At 42.4% G+C, this 19,535-nt stretch overlaps 1 protein-coding gene and 1 long non-coding RNA gene across 3 annotated transcripts in view; one reads left to right on the top strand and one right to left on the bottom strand.

Annotated features, from left to right (window-relative positions):
• Positions 1 to 19,535, bottom strand: part of SLCO3A1 (solute carrier organic anion transporter family member 3A1) — an 856,588-nt gene that overhangs the window by 11,936 nt on the left and 825,117 nt on the right. The window lies entirely within an intron of this gene.
• Positions 7,270 to 19,535, top strand: part of LOC146860569 (uncharacterized) — a 103,823-nt gene continuing 91,557 nt past the window's right edge. The window contains exons 1-2 of the long non-coding RNA XR_014978829.1: positions 7,270 to 7,407; positions 8,255 to 8,318. This is a non-coding gene — a long non-coding RNA (uncharacterized LOC146860569). The remainder of the gene's footprint in view (positions 7,408 to 8,254; positions 8,319 to 19,535) is intronic.

Below are 19,535 nucleotides of genomic sequence, written 5' to 3'. Positions count from 1 at the left end.
ATCTTTTATGGAAATGTTATAATACCCATATTACAGGTTGTTCTGGTGGAGTTTGCACATTGTTCCACATACAGTGGGTTACGGTAAATGTTACCATCGGTGACATGTTTCTAAAGGATTCCTTCCTATTTTAGGTTCTTGTGGTAGGTTATGCTTTCTTAATGATGTGTGTGTAGGTGGATACAGACGATTCACTAAGAACGTAGCACTTCAAAACTAAATGAAACAGGTTTAAGTGGCTGGATCAAAATGGAATGTTTCACTGAAAGGTAATAGCTGTATGTCCATGTTATGTTGAATGTTATATTGTTGCAAAGGCATCCTTGTGCCTTGGGCATCCTTGTGCCTTGGGCACCCCCACTTTTTTTTTGCTGACTGGTACTGGTGGTAACTGACTCTGACTGTCCCTGTGCTCTGCCTAACTGGGCCCAGGGCCAGTGCTATGCTGAAAACACACTTTGAATACAGTGAAAACAGCTACATACACTAGGGTACACTATGAGTTAGGTTACCCCCTATGATTGGCATGACCTTGCCTATAAGGCCCTAGTACATAATAAGGCAAGGGGATCAAAACTACTGTTATGTCCCTAGTATATAATAGGGCACGGCGTTTTGGATGCCAGCAGCCCTTTCTGCACTTGCATGTGCGCACTGCTAAGGTCTGAGGTCAGTTTAAGAGCCGCCCTGTGTTGCAGGACTGCGGTTACCATGTAAAGTATGCCCAAATTCGACTTTGATGTTTGGGAAACTTAAAAATTAATAAACAACAATATTTTGGCATATTAGGTACCCCCAGGGTCTCCCCAAGGTGTCCCAGTGGCGGGGGGGGGGGTCAGGTACTTATAAGGAGAAACCTTATAAATTAGGTTTCATATGCTTTTGGATTAGTGAAATTGCACATTTCACTTTCCACTTTGCAGTAAAGTGCTTCCCAAAATCGACTTTGGTGCTAAGACAACTGTGGAGTAAGGATCTGCAATATTTTTATATATTCAGAGCCCCTAAAGTCTCCCTTAGGTGTTCCAGGCGTGGTGGGTACTGTAGATATATGCAGAGTCCTTATAAAAGATGTTTTACAGGCTCTGGTGTTGGAGAACTTTTCCAGTGCATATTCCCCATTGCAGATCCCCAGGCACATGGCAAGAAGTTATTCATTAATAATTCCCCTCAGGAGAGTCAGAAAATATTATTCAATGGCTTACTAGAATGGTATTGATAAATTCAACAATGTATTATTGTTGAATTTATCCCAACATGTACAAACAAAATGTTATAAGCCAGATGGCAGGCTATTGGAAGGAATATGCAGATGCCAGGAGGAGGGAGAATATGGAGATGAGCCATCTTGGAGGTTGGTTTAGACAGCTCTTGCCTCTCTGCTCGAATTCCAGCCATATTGAATTTTGCAGAAATAGTGCTTTCTGGGAGACCATTGAGCCACACTTTGGAAGAAATGGTCATGCTCTGGATTGTTGCCCTGCACCCCATTGGACAGGCAGCCCCTCCTGTGTGACCTCAGGGAACACTGAATAAGTGACCTCATTGCATTCCATAGCTCGAGGGAAAATCGAGCATTGGAACTTCATGAGCGCACCAGCAGGCACAAACCCACAACACAACCCTTCCTCTTCCCTACAAAATAAAAAAAACAAGAAGAAAAAAAACGCAGGTTCTACGAAAGGAGAAAATCCCCCAATACTATAAGTCAAATAAGAAACAGTACAAAAAAATGCTGAAAAGAACGAGGCACTGCCAGAGGATTACACTACAAAGTGTGTGATGAGAGTAAGAGAACATCAACATCAAGTTTGACAAATGTGCATAACATAATCATCCAAATATTTTGGTTTAACACAAATCCTCCCATCTCTAGTGACCTCCCCACTCTTAGTTCCTCCCATGTGCCCAACGCCCACACAACTCTCCCCCTCTGTAACATTTGAATTTGCACAGCCTGTTTTGGGTTAGCAGACAGAAGATGTGCACAAGTCCCTGAACCCTGAGGTGAACAGATGGGTAAAGTGAAACACTAACATTGGTTTCCAAGGATGGCCCACTGTCACTAGCAACAAGAGTCGGCCCCGGGAGACAAGCACTCCCTGAGGGGGCAACATCCTCAATACAATCATGCTTTAAGGGACGGACATTTACCCCCAAATCATATCCAACACATGGTCCTGGAGCCAACACATAAAGTTTGCATTGAGCGCACCTTTCTTTAACCTCAAAAAGGAGTTTGCTAAACCTCAATAAATCGATAGGCTCACCTGTGTAACTCACGGGCTGGACATCCGGAATTTCTAACTTCTCACCTATTTTCTCCTTGAATGAGTCTTCCCAAGTATTGTTATTGATGATGGTGTAGGGTGAGCCAGAGTCAGCCATAAGGGTTTCAGACACACCACCAGCCACAATCCTGCATACCAGTTTTTTTCCTTAGTCTGCCTTCAGCCCCGTAAGATACCTCACGTACACACAGAATGTGGGATTCCTCAACATCTGACTCCAAACTCTCCTCCCCTTGCTCAAGTTCAACCACAACACATTTCACTGATTTAGTCTTGAGACAAACGCGTGCATAGTGTCTAGTTAGCTTGCACTTGCCACATTTCTGCCCTAATGAAGGACACCTTTTGTCATGTGCCCAATGAGACGAGCTACCACACCTGTAAGATTTTCCTTTCGAGTCAGCAAACTTGTCCCTCTGGAAAGGTTTGAACCCTGTCCCCCCTTTCCCTGGTCCTTTTCATTTTTCTTCTTCACTTGCTCGTTGATGCTTGAAAAGCTCCCCTTCACTAATGTGACCATGTCTTCACTGTTATCAACCTTGCTTGCAGCAACAACAGCCTTGGTGCACCTGGTAGTAAGTTCAGCTTTAGATATGATAGCGGTAATTTCACATAGACTGGCATCCCCATTGATCCAAAGTTTGTCCTGAAGATGAGGGTTGTTACAATGCATAACTACCAGATCACGGATTAACTCTTCTTCTATAACACCAAACTTAGAAGATAGGGCTAATTTCCTCCAGGCAGCTACGTAACTCTCCATTTTTTTATTAGCGTCTTATTCACGGTGGGTGCAAAATAAGCATCTAAATCCGCTATAGCTTGTGTAAAATCGTTGCCTTCATCACCTGTCCTAGGTCTCTTTTGAATACGATTATAAACCCGTAAACCACCTGGCCCCAAACAATGCAAGAGAATATTATTTTTTCCTTTCGGGGGATAGTTCCTTACTTTCAAAAGTATCACTGTAATTAATTAGGTAATCTTTTCACTCTTCTCATTTAAGACTACTGACCTTGCCGCCCTTCACCATAAAGCGATGTGGAGCAGGAAGATTCAATGTGGCCATAGCTGCACAGTAAATGACAACTGCCAGAAGTATAAGTAAAACGTGCAATGACCCTCTCAGAAAGGATACACAAATGCACTACTGAGGGGAAAAAACAAAAGAAGGGAGAAAGTACCTTGTAGGTGTGCACACCTCAACACATCCAGCACATGCTGTAGGTGTTTGAATGTTGATACGAATATGACACTTTACTCTGAACACGTTTACAACGCGTACCATTACCTCACATTTTTTTACTCCGCAAAATCTTTTACAACGCAGAGCTTTACAACGCAATCCATTACAACACAATTTTCTATTTTAACTCCAGTGGGACATTGTAATGGGGAATGCATTGTAAAATATTTTTCTGGGTAAAAAATGTTAGGTTATGGACTGCGTTGTAATGCAGTCATTGTAAAGGATGTTTACTGTTCATACTAGTGTGACAGACAGGGTGTGCCTGTCACCATGCAAGGATGGATTTGTAGCTCCTCACACCTCTTCAGGAGGTGCACAAATGTGACACACGTGTCACTGTTGAAAAAACATGATGAATTTGCACTCTTCACACCACAGACGGGTAAAATTAGTGACACGTGAGGTGTGGGTGTCACCGTGATCGCAAACGAGCAAAGCTTCCCTTCGGTACCACCAGCTTCTGTACGGCTCTGGGAGTGACACGCAGACTGTGAGCATCACCGTAGTTGGAAATGAGGAAGATAATCTTGTGTTCTTCTGGCTTCACTACAGACACGAACAACAGCTGCTGGAACGCAGGAACAGTAGGATGGCAGACACCTAATCAAGATCGCCACCTCAACATCCATGTTGGGTGCGTAACGTGCGTAAGGACGTCGCACGCTACCTCATCATTCCATCACTGCCAAGGTTCCAGAAGCTGTCACAAGTGGCTTCTGAGAGCCGGGAATGCCTCCCACGCAGCACTGGAGATCCTTGTGTGCATGACGGACAATAACACAAAACTACCTCGGGTCTATAGAAGCACACAAATATGCATCATCATATGTGCATGAGAGAAGGACTGGAGTATAACCAAATCTCCCTTATAAATAGGGAGACAATCTCTTTTAGGACGAAAACCCTCACCCACCATGCTTCATCATGGTCGTATAGACCACTCGAGATGGACCCCACAAAACGTCTCTCCAGTGAGATAAAAAGGATGGTAGATGAGGCAAAGGAAAGAGGCTGGATCACTGACCATGTAGCATCATACTTGGTGACATCCCACTACACCTTATTTCTATGTATTGCCCAAAATACATAAAGAAAAATGACCACCACCAGGGAGACCTATCATCTTGGGTATAGGATCTATACTGGAGCCTTTGTCAACTTTTGTTGACTATTTCCTATGCCCATTGGTACTAAAAATGCCCACCTTTTTACAGAATACAAAGGACCTGTTACGCCTACTAACAGAAACTTCATTCGATGTTGAACAAGACTATTTAGTCTTGTTCGACGTAGTGTCCTTGTACACCTGTATACCCCAGGATGAGACCCTTACCACCATGGAGTCTTTACTTGAATCTCACCCTATGGACAGTATTGCCCCTATACATTTCATCATGTCATGTGCACGGATTGCCAAGAAAGAGAATTTCTTTAAATTCGAGGATGACCTGTACTTACAAACGTCAGGTACATCTACGGGTGGCGTTTTTGCCCCCAGCTTAGCTAATCTTTACGTGCACTATTTCGAGAAAACTGTGGTTTTACAAGAATTGAATCCCTTCATAAGACACATTAGTGTCTGGAAGCGTTACATTGATGATGTCTTTGTAATATGGAGAGGGTCGCCTGACACCATTAAGTCTTTCCATCTGTGGCTCAATGAGAGAAATGATTTTTTAAATTTCACCTTTGAGTTTTCCAAGGATAGTCTACCCTTCCATGATGTCATTTTTTCCTGAGTGTGAAGGCCTTGGCACTGAGCTATACAAAAAACCAATGGCTCGCAACTCATTGTTATCATATCAGAGTTACCATACCAAAGCTCTCCATGAGAACTTGCCCTTTGGGCAATTTCTCAGGATTAGGAGAAATTGCTCAACTTTGGAGAAATTTAAAGAGCATGCTAACAATATCACTAACCATCTGAAAGAGAAGACCTATCCAGTAAACACCAAACATAAATCAAGGAAAATAGCGGCAAATAACAGCAGAGAGGCCTTGATTGAGATTCAACAACCCAAAGAAGCTAACTCCAGGATTACATGTGCGAATACGTTCTGTGGTTACTCCAACCAGATCAAAAAGAGCATCTTGAATCAATGGAACATTTTGAACATTGGAAAAGAAACGCTACCTGTTCCCTTGCTTGCCTTCAAGAAAAGTACTAACATCAAAGACCAACTAGTTCATACCCGCCTGTGACACAAAAAAGATGATGGGCAAGAATCTCTTTGGGGCCTACCACCTGTTAAGGGTCATTTTCCCTGTGGGATATGTGCCGTCTGTCCGCAAACAAAACGAACAACAGAAATTGATATAGGAATGGACAGACCTTGGTTACTATCGAAACACATAAACTGCAACAGTGAGAAATTGATCTACCTTATCTGTTGTCCTTGTGGTCTCCGCAATGTGGGGATGACCACTCGTAAGATCAAGACAAGGATCTTAGAACACAAGAGCACCATTCGGTGCAAGAAAAGGTCAACCAAAATGACAAATCACTTTCTAGATATGAATCATTCGGCAGACAACCTTTTCTGGGCAGTTTTGGAACAACCGTGGATTCCGACGCACATTACAGCCATATCGGGATTACTGTTTAGACATGAACAACGCTGGGTCTTCAGGTTGAAATGTGATACCACATGACTTAATGATGAGATGCCTTGGCTGTCCTTGTGAAAATATACATGTAATATGCAGCACACTAGTGGGGTTGCCTTAGGGGTCTACTTCTAGTATTAGAGTCCGGAGTTGTCCTGTCAACACCTTGCGATTAAGTGTCCTATATCTTCTCATAACACAACAACTAGTGACGCAAAATATGGCGAGCAGCCATTTGTGTGGTTCATTACCTAACATGTGCATTTTGAATTGGTCAACTTTCCATGCTCAGTAGCCACTGTATGTCCTTCATTAACACCATATATGGCTACCAGCCGGATGTCTGGTTTTCTTAACTAATGAGATGTAATTTGAGCTTGTAAATGTTTCGTGCTCAGTAGCCTTTATATGTTTTTCCTTAAATACTCAATCTGGTGCGCCTCCGAAGTACACAACATTAGGGGATTTGCTGATTGCTTTGTCCAGTACCTAAAAATATGCACGATGAGCTTTTATAACTCTTGCGCTCAACAGCCATCATATATTTGTTTTTTTAATACGCCCTTGTAGTGCCAGCAATTCCGAAATGCGTTCTTCGCAATGATTAGCACAGCGGACAATCCGACCTCGGGAGCGTACTACACACGTACATTTCCAACTACCTTTCTAAATACATGCGACATGTATGTTTTAGCCTTAATGAACATAATTCAACTTTTGTTTACTAGCATTGTGCAGTACACCTATCTATGCACATCTATCACATCGATGATTCCTGTGTCTTCAGGGCTATAGTTATTCCTAACCTACTCAAATAAAATGAGGCTTACGTACCCTTGCCTGAATAAAGCTATCTAATTCAAAGCCAAAACATTGGGGGATAGTATTCTATCCAAGCGCATGTGCAATACACACAGTACGTATGCGCAATGTGTATTTTTTACAAATTCTTACGGCAATGTACTTGGGAGGTTATGACATCTATTTTTCATTTGTCCTTAATTTTAATCAAGTAGCGGACTATATGACGATTTGGAAAGATATCATTTTTAAATTCAGTCGACTCGAACAACTGCCACGCATGCGCAGGACTGACCTTGTTCCGTCCCTGTGCACCGGCAGCTAGCTCTGGCACCTACGGGTCTTTCACCAAAAAGCGCAGTGATCTGAACTTTGTTAGGACTATTTAAGAGCTGTCCTCGGTTCCGGTCGATACCTCCGGTGACAGGTCATGTACCGTGACAGGGTACCAATGGACAAGTGAGTGACAGCATATGGTCCTTGACTCTGTGTTTCGGTGGGCGTGTATGTCTGAGTTTGAAGAGGTTTCTCACAAACACTCAAGGGGCTATTTCTACTGAGAATAGCCTTATCAGTAATTACTCGTGTGTAGAGTGATCCTTCTTTAAATGACCCCGCTGTGATTTAGCGCACAGTCGAGTTAATTTGAGTCCCCCCCCTTTGTTAGGATTTTGGTTTAGCCTCCTCGATTACTATGCCTATTTATCAACTTAAGATAAATTCACCAATGTGTACAGGAGTCACACACTTGTTCCCAGACTACTGTGGCTTATATTGATTTGCTCTAAGTTTATGACACCATTGCAAGGGGGTCATATTCCTTAAAGTGCACGTTTATCAATTCCGTTCTGATCCCCCCGACAGTTGTTTTGATAGTTCCTTTTTGTCTGCCACAATAAGAACGAGTGGTTTAGGAAGGGGATTATTATTTCAACCATGAACAAGCCCTTGCCTAGTGGGCAAGGTGGCTATTGTCTCCATCAAATACAACACTATTAAGTCTCCTACCGTTCAGATCCCCGACATTTGTTTTGATAGTTCATTTGTTCTGGCTCAATAAGAAGGAGTGGTTCAAGAAGGGAATTATCATTTTAACCATGAATAAACCTTTGCCTAGTGGGCAAGACGACCACTGTTCCAATCATATACGACAGTGTTAAGTCTGCTTAGTTCTATAGTCTTCCTACACGTGTGTCCTGAATTGTTGGGCCCTGAATGGTTGGGTTCTATGCACACACATCGCTGAAAAGATCAGTGTCCACATTTATAAACGAATGGTGTGACACAAGACCTTGTTTCTTTACAGAGCGGGGCCCCCTTCCATGAGCTGTCGCCAGGTAGAAGTGTGGCCACTTATCCCAACTATAAGAGTAAGTGTATTTTCTCTATATACATTGTGAGAACCTGCTAATGAGGTGAAATGCTCCACCCCATAGCACCATATGCACCACAGTTAAATTGAAGGATTGGTGTCTGACCTATTGCACTTTGTTTTTTGTCCCACCTTTACAGATATTTCCAGTAATACCAACCAACAACGGATATGATTACTGGTTTTGTATTGTTTTTTGTTTTTCTTTCTTAGTAATGATTTGAACTAGCAGTAGATATTTTTTAATTCCTATTGGTCCTGAAGAAAGCCTAGATACACTCCATTGATCATAAAGGCTGAAACATGTCGACCTTACATTGAGTAGTTTTACATCAATACTACTCTTTGCATGGCTTTTTAATCCTACCAGTGCGAGCAAGCCAATAAAGTAGTTTTTTTGCATCCACTAGGTAGTTTTAACCTCACCACTTTATATTCACTTATCACGGCTGATTGCGCTGCACTCTCACCACACCAAATATTCACATATGGGATTTTAGCATCCTAGTTAATGTCTTACCATATTGAAAACATCCCAGAGCTCCTTCCTCATAGTGAGAGATTTGTAGCCCTCAGTGGGACTAGGTTTCCCACTGGGAGGAGAAACCCATATGATGAAGCATGCCACCTATGGTGGGTGTGGGGTTCGTCCTAAAAGGGATTGCCCCCCTGTTTATAAGGGAGATTTGGTGATACTCTAGTCCTTCTCTCATGCACATATGATCATGCATATTTGTGTGCTTCTATAGACCCGAGAAAGTTTTGTGTTTTTATTGTATTAGATTAGGGGATACTCTCCTCATTGGTCTTTAAACGTGTTCCATTGGACCCCCAACCCCCCTTTTATTGTGTTAGCATAACAGACAACAGCCTTTGGTAAGTTCCCAATGGTACAAAGTACAGAAAATATAGAAAATGCACCTTTCCTTAAGCAGCAAATGGAGGAGGAGAAAAGCTCACACAGTTCATTTGTCAGATGCACCTCACTCTGTCACGATTAAAGTTCCCGTAATAATGGGTACAAATGGACAATGGGCGTAATCAATGAGTGGGTGCAACAGGATTCAAGTCGCTCGTCGCCATTGTTGCAAAGCTAATACTCGGAGGCAAAAGTATTTGAATTCACTTTATTGTTAACTTGAATCCAAGAACAGGGTCGAAGAGACACAACAAGACACCTCCTCGTATACCGGTGCTCTATCCTCTGACGACCTCATCGCATTCCATAGCTCGAGGGAGAACCAGGCATTGGAACTCCATGAGCTCATCTGCATGCACAAGCTCACAACACAACTTACCCACTATGCCTTAAAAGCTCAACCTGTAAGTTAGTAGTAAGTCAGCACAGGCTGTGTTGAATAGGAAAACACTCTCTAAGGATTTGAAAGAAAAGCTTGCTTCCTTCCTATAGGATCCTGGCAATTCGCTCATTTAAGGACTGTGATAGTGGAGTTATTGCCATTTCACAAATGATTTGGCCCACTGCTGCACAGCTTTCATACCTGGTGTCCTTTAAACCACCAACCTTGCAGATAATTTCACAAGGTGTTTTCTGTTGTTTTTACTGCGTCTTTCATTTAGCTTTCTATGTTTTTATATTCTGTTGCTGATTTTGTGACTACAAGAACGTGACATGTTCTGGTGCTACCCTGATTGCTTCCTTGCCTTCTCCCTGTTGTAGCGGGAAAATGTGTTAAAAACACTGATGTGCTTAGCCTCACAGTGGGTGGGGTAGTAGTTCTGCCACTAGAAGTCGCAGATGTGACAACAATTTGTCTGACTCATTGCATGGATGTGTTTCTGTCAGTACTGCACTTTCCAGGCTTAGCTCGCCAGAGCTGTTTTTCTCAGGCGCTAAGCAACCTTCTTTCCCTGTGTGTTGTAGTTGTGTGACCTGCGTAACTTCAGAAGTTGTGTGATCTGTGAGGAGTGAGAGGAGATGACATGTCAGTGGCATGCATACGAGTCATGATGTGTCATAATGTGCTGATGGTAAAGTCACATAATGAAATAGTATTCCGGAGTGTGATGCTGATAAAACATGTGGGTCTGCTACACTTTAGCACATTTCGAAAGTGTATTTCTGCTGAAGATATACAACTTGATTACATACCTTGGCAGTTGGATATGCAATCTCTTTACTACTGTGGACTACAAAATGCACTGTGTTAGTGTCCACTTCACAAAACGTAATAAATCTGCAAATATAGCCATTACTTTTGTAAAACGTCTTTGAGAGAGTGGTTTTATTGCTTGTAAAAGTTCAGTGCCTATGCATTTTTAACTTTAAAAAGTCCATGCTTCACTTAATCCATGTTACTTACCTCTGGATGCTAGTTTTTGTTGCGATGTCTCAACGGTACTGACAGCTGTACCAGCTTCTGCCTGAAGTGTGGGCTTAATGAGTTTCCCCAGGGATGTGGGTGGTGCATCAGTACTTGCCACACATTGTTCTGTAGTGTGCAAATGGAGGCTGTACCATCTTGCATATTTCTTCTATACACCTCTTAGCCACACCAACAGCATTCATCCTTTCCTCTGTTTTATATGGAACCATATTTGTATACTTGTAGCTTAAGACACAATATGTGAGGCCTTGCCCAACAGTTTGTAATTATTGGGTGAGCACTCCCCTGTCAAAATATCCAACTCCTGATCACTTAATTTCCTTTTGTGCTTCCTACTGCCATCCTCCTGGGGATTCTGGCTAACCATGGTGCAGGAAGGGGGTGGATGGCAGTGGTTGTGCAGGCTCATTTCCTTTTTTGCTAACATCTTAGCTGCGGACAAAGCAACATTTGCAAATTGTGAATGACACTGATACCTTAATTGTGAATCAATAGTCTTAAATGTTGAATCCTAAGGTAGCACTGTTAAAGGGCTTGGTGTATTTGTTCATAACATTTTGCGACTCCTTGTTAGCGAATCATTATTTCTTGCTAATGAGGAATTGCAAAATATATTGTGCACATTAGGCCCTCAGTCAACTAAGTACAGTGACTGCTTTGCTCCCTCGCCTAAGCCAATCACAACACTGCAATGTAGTGTTGTGATTGGTCTGAGCACTGCGGATCGGCGCTCAGACGGGGAATGGGAGCCTGTGCAAGTTCCTCACCAGGCTGCTTAATGCAGCCTGGTGGTGATCATTCAGAGTGTGCAGGACTCTTTGGCCGGCCTCAGAGGGCAGGCCAAACTGTCATGCTCACTTAAATGCCCACCATTTCTCCCCTTGCTGTCTGTGCCGACAGCCAAACCCGCCCCACCCCGTAAAGCTGCATGACAAAGGGAAAATAAAATTATAATAACGCAGTGTTATTCTAATTTTATTTTTCCTTTTTTCACTGCAAAAAATGCAGTGGGGCGGCGCTCCTCCACCTTAGTGGAGGAGCTGCCACTGCTTCAAGTTCAAGTCAGGAGTCGGGGGATCGGGGGTTACGGCAGCGGGGTTGGCTTCCGTGGATGCGGTTGGATTACAGCTTTGGCAGCGGCATCCTATGGTGAGGAAAAGTGCCGGGAAGAGCAGACAGTGAAGGGGCAGGTGCAGGTGTGCGCAGGAGGCTCTGGTGATTCCCCGCTTGCCTACCCACCACAACTAACGGCAAACTCACAGCAGGTTCCAACACAGTCTGATGCCAGAGAAGCCAAAGCAGCCGGAGAAGTTGGGGGAGAGTCCCCAGTCAGACATAGGCAGCACCACTAAACTTGGGAAAGAGCCCGCAGAAGCTGTTACATGAGAGCAAGGTAGCCTATACGTTAATGTACGGAGCTAGACTCAAAGAGCTAGGAGCAGGGAACAAGGAAGAAGAAAAGAGAGGAGAATGAGGTCAGCACTGGAAGCTGTGCATCTGGGGGGTGGGCTTGAGTTGTGAGACAGAAGGACCAAAGGTGGTATATACTAGACGCTCAAATTGCTGCCCCACTGTCCCCCCAAGCTGTTATAAGCTGCCAAGCTGTTAAGCAGCCTAGCTGACTACCTAACAGCCTTCCTCCCGCTATTCCACAGTAGCACCTCAAAGTTGAACAGTTAAAATTGAAGCTGACAACACAGAAGAGAGACTCTGTGGCTGGGGAACAACTTATACTGCAGCCATCACATTTAAGACCCTCATAATAGCTGTCAAACAAACGGGAACATTGCCAGTGGAGACCCAACAGTATTAGGCACACAACCCCCGCAAACCATTATACAGCAGCACTGACAACCCCTTGTATAATAGCTATAATCACAGTCCTGAACTGCAGTCCAAATGGTGGGAACCTTCTATGCACTAAAAACCTCAAACCCAGCTCAGCTGAGAAATCAGAATTACAGAAATAGCCTCAGTCTAAATGAGGAATCAATGAGTTCAATATGAGGTCTGGGAAATCAAGGGGAGATCAGAGTAAGTAGAAAGGGACAAAGAGACCCAGAACTCCAGATACAATATTTGCAACATGCTACGAGGAAGATGGGAAATCTGATATAGCAGAAACAAACAGCAACCAAAAAAGGGGAGTTAAACAGCTGCTGAAAAAGGTGCAGAAAACAAGATAATGGAGTTTCTGATAGTGAAGAGAAACAACCAAGTGACAATAGCTGATAACACTACATGCTCAACAGGAGTTCCACGAGGGCTAGATAGTCAACAGTTGAACAAGACAACAAGTCCAAAAACACTTTCAGTTCAAGCACATGTGCATAAAGTCAACACATCATCATTTTTTTCACAACAACAAAGCAATAAACCTAAAGACTTTGAAGAAGAGTCAAAGGGATCTAATTTCGCCAAAAAATGTGGAGGTGGTCCAGGAGTCAGAAGCAACTTTCATTAGATCTGGAATCTGTGCCCGACTTTGAAAAAACAATGTGACAGTAGATTCTACCTGGATGACATATATGTGACAATAAGGTAGTTTAGAAGTACTTTGTATTTCAAAGTCAAATCTGGGCACAGTTTTATTTTAAAAGCAGAGCTGCATTTAAAATGACAGCAGGCACCCTAAATTCTGGCAGTGTTTCAACGCAACCAATTCTATCTTGCATTTTACTACTCCTTTGCATAACTTTTATGTCTGAATTTGTAATGTAATAATTTGTGTCAGACTGCATATTTGCTGCCATGACCAGAATTGTTAAGGAATTATCAAGAATATGTGGATTATTTGCTGTGTTTTATCTATTTTATATTCTAGATACATTTGTGTGATATGTTTCTAAGTATTATTTATACTATGGTCAATTGTGACCGGAGTAAATAAAGATTACAGGCACCGTAGCAGTGCACACTTAAGTGTATTAAATCTACTGGGCCTCAAAACCTACATGCCCTACCATATACTAAGGACATACCGGTAGGTTGTCAGTACCAATTGCATTTATACCTAATTGCCATACACCTTTAAAAGAGAGCACTGGCCCTAGGCCTGTTTGGCAGAGCCCAGGCCACAATCAGAGTCAGTTAGCATCAGTATCAGTCAAAAGAATGGGGGAGATCAGGGCAAAAAAGATGACTTTCTCAAACAGCCCACTAGACAAAAAGGGATGGGTAATTAAACTACATATTGGTAGTCCTCACCAGCTAAGTGGAAAAACCTGTAAAGTCCATCTGTATTGGCATGGGCAGTCACAGGTCGGTGTTCCACAGTAAAGTCCATCCTCTATAAGGAAATGGAGTACCTCAACAGGTTTGAATTGTCCCCTCTCATCTGCATGAGCTGTCTGAGAAGTCTGTGGTCAGTTTGGACATGGAAGTGAGTCCCAGACAGTATGGTCTCAGCTTCATCAGAGACCAGACAACAGCAAAGGCTTCCCTATCAATGGCACTCCATCTTTCTTCTCTGGGGTGTAGCTGCCTGCTAATGAAGGCAACTGCCTGAACTAGACCCTCTTCGTTTACTTGTGCCAACACTATCCCAATCCGTTGTTCTGAAGCATCTGTCTGAACCACAAATTCCTTTGTGTAGTCAGAGGGTAGTAACGTTGGTGCTGAGCACATATCCTCTTTCAGAAAGTCAAAAGCATTCTGAAACTCTGGGGTCCAAATTACTTTCTTCAGCTGTTTCTTTATGGGGAGGTCTGTCACGAGAGCCACAATGGTCCCATAGCTTTTCACACATCTGTTTACAATAATGGCACTTGTCCCCTATCGTAGCATACAGCTTAGAAATCATACACAGAAAGGAGGCGGTCACGCTGAATCTGTTCCAAATGTCTACAAAGCTGTCTTTTGTTTGCCAAAATCACATGCCAGCTGGAATTTGGTTTAAAAACACCAAGAGCTGCAAAGAATTAATGGTTTTGTCAAGTTATGCTAGACATTCCGTGCTTGAATGAGTGGCTCCCTGAACAACCTGTGACAGTTCGTTGGAAATAGAGGAGCAAATGAAAATAAAATAAAAATCTTCGGGAGACGACATAGGGTTGGCAATGTAAGCAGTCAGCATTTAAGAAGCCTGGGCTAGCCCCACGGAAAGAGCTGCTTTCTTTGGAATAAGCAATACCTCAGCAAAGTTCTTGTCTCAAATGCAGGACAAGAGCTCATTTGCAAAGAGATGACGTGCTTGGACAGTTGTCAACATATCAGGACTTGAAGCCCAAAGAATAATTGATAACTCATTTCTCCCCGGCTCTAAAACGCGTGTTTATGCTGTTTTTTCAGGTAATTTGATACAAAAGACCTCATTCATGTTCATCACAACCAAGTTGTCGTCTATGAGGATATAAATCAGAGACAATCACGCATATTTGTTGCACTTGTCCAGCAGTTATAGGACGAAGAAGGAAGCTACTTAAACCTGCAGCACACACAAAAAGAGGAAAATGCCTCAGGGGATTGTTTTTGTGCAGCAAGTTGTCCCTTCCAGAACACAAACAATCCTGCTTACAACACAGGAACCCTTGTAGCTTGCTTGGTATAAGGGTGCCTGCATTGGCCAGAGGCAGCACATTGTGCACAGGTGCTGGGAATCGACAGAAATACGTTGTATATTGTTAAGTGTGGTGCATTTACGTCCTTTCCCTATCATGCCATACAGCAAGGTGACTTGCTGCGCTGCATGATTATTTTTTTAAATAGGACCATGTGTTTTGGCCTAACCAGATTGTCTTTAAGTTGGTGACAGTTCCCCCTTTCCTACTAACTTCTAAGTTACTGACAATAGATCATTCAAAATAAGCCCAAAACAGACATATTTCTCTTAGCATGGCAAAACTCTGCTTAGTAAGACTAGAACAAATAACAGACTTTTTGAAATACTGAATTCATTGAATCTGGGATTTCTCCTATAGCTGCTAGGACCAGTAGGAGCGGCGACTTTCAGACTATAGACATCACTGCAAGATTTAATTCAGAAGGCAAGAGGAATCGTGTTCCAGTGCAAGAGGGATAATAGCAGTGGATAGACCTTGTAACCATCGGAGTGGAAAACCCCACATCATGGTGTGTGTGTTACAAAGATAACATGTCTGAGAATGGCAGAGTAGAAACTGATGTCACAATGGGTCCTGCGCTAGGTGAAGCAGTTTAGTTGCAGTGCCAATGCCATATAAAAGACACTAAAGCCCTCATTCTGAGTTGATTGGAGTTTTCCGACCCTGTGCAAACAACTCTTTGCGCAGGAATTGGAATTCTGAGTTTGGTCGTTTTAAAAGGGTGAATTAAATATCCCACCCATCATTAACTTTTGCAGGTCAAACCTGTGAAAATCTAACAAGGGAAAACAATAAGGTATTTACAGTGACGTGTATTTTGGTTCTGTAAATACCAAAATCTGGAAATTTCATGAAGGACTCTGGACTCCTTTCTGGCAAATCTGTATATAATATTTGAATTCCATCTTCAACTGTTTATCAGTATTTATGACAGTATAACTATTCTAGGTCTGTGGCACCGTTCAATTAACTTTTTCTATGGTAGAGCCTTGTTTTTCCCTAAACTTCCTCCCCATTTTAGAAATGAAATAGCAGGCCGAGTGTAATTTAACACATCCTAGTGGCACCAATCTCATTGTTCATGCCTTGGATTATTCTTTTTTTTGAGAGCCTAAAATCGTGCAATTTTAATATCGCATTTACGATCAATGAAACACAACAGAGAACAAAAGGTAATTTCACATATCAAATATTATGAAGATATTGTATATCAATATCACCGTTGACCAGCAAAGTTTGGAACAAAAGGTGCTCCTGGTGACAGCAGCAGTGCAAGTGCAATAGTGTAACAAAAGTGAACATGTGCGCAAGGAAAATGTATATAAAAAAAGAAAGAGACCAATGGCTACTGAACTCGACTGATTCCAGTGCTGTCTGAAAACCAGTCTAGGAAAGGAAAGTGGTAATCTTTCGAAGTTGGAATCTGTCGACCATATTTGTTGATACTCTGCTTTCTTTTTTTGAGACAATTTTATTACAGAAGCGTTACACCGAAGAGGTACCCATCCCTTTATATTCACTACATTGTGTCATAGATCAGCAATATTAGTTATGAGCTACAGAACGTTGTTAGAGTTGCTATCCAGAGGTGGGCTTTACTCTCCTTACTCGTCAGGATGTTCCTACTTCTATCCAGCTGGGGGCCATCTGTATGGCTTGTTACTCTACTTGGCATGTTTCACCTACCCTGTTATTCAACCATCCTAACATCTGTTTCCATCCAGTGTCTATGTTTTCCACAAGACTCCTTCCAATGTCCTGCCATCTTTTCCCTCTAGAACCTCTGCCTCGCTGTGAGTTTTGTCAATTATTACATTTTATTGTCATCATTTATATACAATTATCTTTGGTTTTTGGTGTCTTTCTGTTTTTTCTGTTCTGTTTTTAAGACCATTGATTTCTGCTGCTCTTTGGCCTCTATTTTGCAAGAGCATCCTGAACTTCTAGAGATTCACCTATTCAGTTTCTTAGCTCCTCTCACGCCTTCTCATGCGGATACCTCAAGATCATCTCTTCAGCTCTTTTGGCCCAGTTTCTAATTGGATGGATTCCTCATCACACTATACATCCTGCACTGGCTGTTCACATATGATGTTCTCCGGCCTGTATACCTTTCTGCATGGTGTCATCGTGACTGGATAGCTTTCACCTGTTGTTCCTGGATTGGCCACCTTCACATGCTGTTCTTTGGACTAGATGCTACCAGCGGTTTGCACTCACATTTGGATGCCAAGCCTGCGACCTTAGAGCTGTGCTAGTTTGATCATGTGCTTTCTGGCAACTTCCTCTCCAAGTTGATTGTGTCCCTAGTTTCTGTTTGGAATTTCATGAAATATTTCTTTTCCATGGATACCGCTTCTACTGTCTTGGTACTAATTCCTTCATAAGATCATTTTGGCATGTGGGGTGCAATGACAGAGGAGATTTCTGGGTGTGACTGTCTCTTATAGCTATGACATCATAATGTAGTGATTACTTGTTCATCCCTCTGTTGTTGCAGCTTGTATTAGTAATAAATACATAATGCAGTAGATTCATTGTCATTAATAAAGATTTATATGCACTAAGGCTAGGAAAATGTCAATTTCCTTATACAATGTTTCTGAATGTAATGTTACTTTTGGTAGAATCGTTTTGCAGTCGGCACATCAAAAGTTCTACTGTAAACTGGTACCCCTCCGTTGTTTTATTTTTTTTAGATTGGGATTACTGTCAACATTTATGATGTTTGGTGCACTGATGTAGTGTGATTATCAATTACTGCCAAGGCTTGATGAATGGAATTCATTTATCCAGAAGACAAGATACAATTTTAAATCTGATCTAAGCATTATTACCCCTGATTTGGTGACTTATTTACTATCTGGGTAATCGTTTGGGAGAATACTGTTTTAAAGGCACATAAAGTGCAGATCACAGTTACTCACGCGTTTTGCGGATTTCAGTTTCGTCAGGCCTCAGCCAGTTGCAGATTCTGAAGTGCGAGCACAGGAGTTTAAACTTTAGTCTTTGTGCAAACGGTAACCAATGAAGCACTTTTAGTGCTGGGCTGATTTGGAAATGATTCTGTAGTCTTTATGGTTTGTGTATTTCTTTCTTAAGAACCCCATATTTCTATCCTGGGATAGTCGTGTCGTGATAACGCCAGTCGCTGGTGAGTTGAGATGTTTCAGATGCAGGAGAAGATGGCTTCTTCGTCAGTTAATGGTTGCTCTTTTTCCAACAGTTAAAATTAAGTGCTTAAATGAGAGATTTGTATGAAACCAAACCCTGAAATTTCCTTTTTACTATTTGGGGTTAAGGTTGACATATTTCCTAATTCCTCTTGGCACTTGACTGACAGTCTGCCATATGGATTTTCATGAATCCAGTTATGAAAATTCGGTTGTCAGTATCTTTAGTTTGAGACATCTCTATTTCCTTTAGTAGTAGAAATGTGTCACATTTGACTTTTAGCGTGCTCTAGACATTACCATCGGCATGCATTTGTAATTGAGGTTGGCAAGGGGGGCTTCATATTGATTATGAAAAGTAATGGTTATAGTGCAGAGCTATGTGGGACACCATAAGTAATGTTTATTTTGCAAGACTTGTTTGTATAGAATGTGGCCCATTTTGAATTTCTGAACCATTTTTTCTGGATACATTTATAATTATCCACACCCAGGTCTGGGTGATATTTGAATGCCCAAATGTTTTTAACTTGCAACAGAATGGTCAATGGAAACTGTCTCGGATAAGCGTTCTGTAGTGGGTTGCAGGAAGCATAGTCTATATAATAACAAGAGTAAATTAGTTTAACCCTGAAGAACCACATTTACTTATTTTTGGTGTATTGCAGCACCGCAAGACTTCCTGCTGCGCTGCCCTATGTCAAAAGGTGCACAAGTGGCTGCCTAGTGCCAACGCAGGCACCCTAGCCCCATGTGCAAGGGTGCTTGCGTTGAAATCAGGTTGCTTTTGTGCAGGAAGGCCTACCTTCCTTCAGAAAAACAACTGTTATGCCACCCTGGGGTGGCGTAGGCTTTTGAAACATTCCCAGGTTCACAGCATTTTGTGACTCTGGGAATGTGTCAAATGCCATGGGTGTTATGCGGAAACACCCACCGTAATGCCCTCGGCACACCTCCCTATCACAGTGTGAGGCAATGCAGCAACTTGTGCTGTGTTGCCTCACACCTTATCTAAGAGGCCATGAAAGGCCACTGCAGATATGGCTCTGTGGTGTGCGCTGCCGGGGCATCATTAAAAGTGACTTTCTGGTGGTGCATGGGGCTTGTAAATGAGCCCCTAGGTTTACTTCAT

This window comes from Triturus cristatus, chromosome 3_1 (genome assembly GCF_964204655.1).
Source record: "Triturus cristatus chromosome 3_1, aTriCri1.1, whole genome shotgun sequence".
Lineage (NCBI taxonomy): Eukaryota > Metazoa > Chordata > Amphibia > Caudata > Salamandridae > Triturus > Triturus cristatus.
This window is presented reverse-complemented; position numbering and strand designations above follow the sequence as displayed.